Source organism: Callithrix jacchus, chromosome 5, assembly GCF_049354715.1.
Source record: "Callithrix jacchus isolate 240 chromosome 5, calJac240_pri, whole genome shotgun sequence".
In the NCBI taxonomy this organism is placed as follows: Eukaryota; Metazoa; Chordata; class Mammalia; order Primates; family Cebidae; genus Callithrix; species Callithrix jacchus.
Window position 1 is genome coordinate 124100001 of NC_133506.1, and position 3797 is coordinate 124103797.

A 3797-nucleotide genomic window follows, 5' to 3' on the forward strand; every position below is an offset into this window, starting at 1 on the left:
AGAGCGGCTGATAATCCCTCAGGTTGTCATCAAAGATGCATGAGAGACCAGGCACAGAGGCTCATGCCTGTCATCCCAGCACTTTGGGAGGCTGAGGCAGGAGGATTGCTTGAGCCCAGGAGTTCTGGACCAGCCTGGGCAACACAGGGAGAGCCCATCTCTACAAAAAGCCTTAAAAAATTAGCTAGGCCTGGTGGCAAGTGCCTGTAATCTCAGCTACTTGGGAAGCTGAGGTGGGAGGATCGCCAGGAATTCAAGGCTGTAGTGAGCTATGATCACCACTGCACTTTAGCCTGGGTGACTAAAGTGCAGTGACTTTAGAGCGAGTTCCTGTCTCTAAGAGAGAAAAATGAATGAGGCTTCATGGGTCTCCCATCCTAGGAGTCAAAGTTTGACACAAATGACCCTCGAGAGTGGGATTCTTCTGGCCGCAGCCTGCAGGAGAGGGAGGGGCTTCTCTTTCTTTCAGCTGGAGATTTTCCACAGAGAATTCCAACCCTCACTCAAAGCCAGCAGTGACAGAGCCTTGCCTCCCTCCTCCCAGCCTCCTCATCCCTGGTCCCCATAAGCTCACAGTAGCCAGGATAGCTGCACAAGGGCCCCACAGTCACCCAGGGTAGCACAGACAGGAAAGAGCCTTCTCTCTCATGGGTCCCCACCTTGGCCCACATATCCTGCTACCCCCACACTCCAATCTGGCTTTCCAAAAAGGAAGGCACCGTTCTCCAAGCCCCTCTGCCTTCTCCGACACAGGTCCCTGAATGCTAACAAGAAACCCCCAGCTGCCTCTCTTTAGGGATCTGTGAGCCTAGAACTCCCTCTTCTGGTGAAGCGTGAAGAGGTGTCTGCGGCCCAGAGGGGAGGGCCGGCCTCAAGCTGGGGTGTGTGAGGTGCGAGGTGTCCCGGGTCCCCTGCTCCATTTAGTCTCCTCAGCTCATGAGTCCTTGGCCTGCACAGACTCCTTAGTGATCCTTCTTCTTTTCTTCCCGAGCACATAAGCAGGAAGCAGCACTGCCTTCTCTCAGACTCAACGACCTCACCCTGTTAGTGGGCCACTGTATTAGTCCATTCTCACACTGCTATGAAGAACCACCTGCCACTGGGTAATTTATTTAAAAAGAGGTTTAATTGCCAGGCGCTGTGGCTGACACCTGTAATCCCAGCTGTTAGGGAGGCAGAGGCCGGAGGATAGCTTGAGCCCAGAAATTCGAGACCTGCCCAGGCAATATAGTGAGACCCCGTTCTCTTAAAAATAAATGAATAAATAACTGAAAATAATTTTTAAAAGAGGTTTAATTGACTCACAATTACACCTGGCTGGAGAGGCCTCAGGAAACTTACAATCACGGCAGAAGGCAAAGGAGAAGCAAGTGTCTTCTTCACAAAGCAGCAGGAAAGAGAGAGCTCGAGGAAATGCCAAACACTTATAAAACGTGATAAAAAATCAGGTCTCGTGAAACTCATTCACTATCATGAGAACAGCATGGGGGAAACCGCCCCCAAGATCCAGTCACTTCCCACCAGGTCCCTCCCTCAACATGTGGGGATTATAATTCCAGATGAGATTTGGGTGGGGACACAGAGCCGAACCATATCAGGCTAGAAGGCCTCAAAAATCTAGGAAAACTTCTACCTAAGAGAGAGCAAACAGGGAAATCCCAGGAGCAACATGATGAATGGTTTCTGTGTTACTCAACTAAGGACCTTCTTGTTCTCCCACCCTACCTCTGCCATCCCAGGATGTCTGCCTCCCGCCCCCCTGCAGACATCCCAGCCTGCAACAACAGCCCATGCCCAAGGAGGGAAGAAGCCTTGCCTTTGAAGTTTCAAGTCCTGCTTATTACACTAACATTTGAACTGCATAAGGAGCTAAGTGGAGACTGTTCTTGTCACTGATAGTACCTGGGGGATCTGTATTATCTAAAAGTGACCAGAAAATTTATGGGACTTCTCAGAGCTTTCATCCAGGGTTAGGAAAACAAATAACTTGCAGCATAGGTTTAAAGGAAGCACTGTGGGGGAAAAACAAAGCTGTTTTCTTCTTGCACCATATACAGTTCTGAGCAGGCAGCATAATTATATTCATATTATCTCATTCTATAGGCTTCTGGGCAGCTCTGTGAAGAAGGTTTCTCCCAGTTCACAGATGAGGAAATTAAGAAGCTGCTCTAAACTAGAAGGGGATAGGGCAGGACTCCCACAGCCCACAACCCTGTACTCCACAAGCAGGGACTAGATCCAATGTCCCCATCTTGCTCCCCCAGCAATGATAGCACATCCATGAGGGAATCAACTTTACTCCCAGGACCTCACTTGGTGTTTGACATCTAGCTGGTGTTCAGCCTGAATGAGTGAAAAGCACCCAACAGTGGAATAGAGCGTAGCTACATTTTATAAGCATTTATCAAATACTGACCAAACAGAAACTAATTGGTCACGCCTGTCTTCTCTTGCCCCACCTCTTGCTTTATGTGTTATGTTATATTATGTTAGATATTACCTTACGTTACATTACATTATGTTATATTAGTGTAACCCATTCTCCCCAAGACTGTGTAATAATTCTACTGTGGGAGAGACCAAGTGTCCACCAATCCACTCTCCCCATCTTCCTTCCTAGTATTTGAACCTCTAGAAGTTTAGCTGTTCACAAATTGGCCTAACTGAAGACTACATTTTCCAGGCTCCCTTGCAGCTAGGTGTGATCATGTGACCAACAGCCAACCAATAGGATGTGAATGGAAATGACACATGCTACTTCCTGGTTGTGAACTTAAGATGAAGCCACTTTCCCACCATTGCTTCCTTTTCAGTTATCCTCCTGGGCATGGGCATGGGTGTGGGGGTGGTGAACTAGCTTCATTCACTACCTCAAGGCACTGGACATAGAAATCACCTGGGAAAGGCTCTAAAAAACAACCCACTTTCACAGCTCTGTGTGTGTGGCCTGGACAGCAGGATCTTTTCCCAATGGATTCTCATGTCCAGACAAGATAGAGAATCATCATACTTGTGACCAGGGGATGGGTGGAGCAATAAAATTTAAAAAATATTGGTCCCTGGATTTCTTTTCTCTTCCCTGGTCTCCATTCACTCCCAGCCCATGACCTGGACCACCCTACTGCCTTTAGGCAACTCAGTGTTATAGAAAGAAACTCGTTCATGTTTGAACCACTTCCTTCCTTCTGAGATCTATTTATTACTAACTTTAGCCTGGACTTTATTTAATCCAACCAGTGGATTCTGGAACCTTTTGTCATTGATGCTGTATCCATGTGGATCTCAGTTTCCACGTGGGCTTAGTTTCTCTTTAGGACCCTGGGGGCTTAGGAGAGGAACACTTAATGATATTCAAACCTAGAGTTGAGATTCTCCTTATTTCTTGGCATTGGCTGGTAGCACACTAAGGGTGTAGATTGCTTTGCCATTCATCTTATTTTAGAGCAGGGTTGCAAATAAAGGCATCAGATTTACAGCTCACTCACTCTTCCAAGAAAGGCCCAGACTCTTTCATTTACATTCTGAGAGAAAATTTTTCTTAGCCCTTTGTGAGTGACTCTTGTGAGCCCAATGGAACAGAATCAGTAAAATCTAAAATGAGCAACGGTCTTTAAGTGTTGAAACATCTGTGTTTTCCCTACAGCGATTAGCAATTCTAGGTTTCGGCCACACGCCCACCCAACATTCATTTGTAGAAGTGTGCAGAGATGAGTCAGCAACCCCAAAATTTATGGGCTAAATAAGTTGTCAGAGGTTAAAAGCAAGTCAGGGGCTCTTATCTACTAATTGAATTCTGA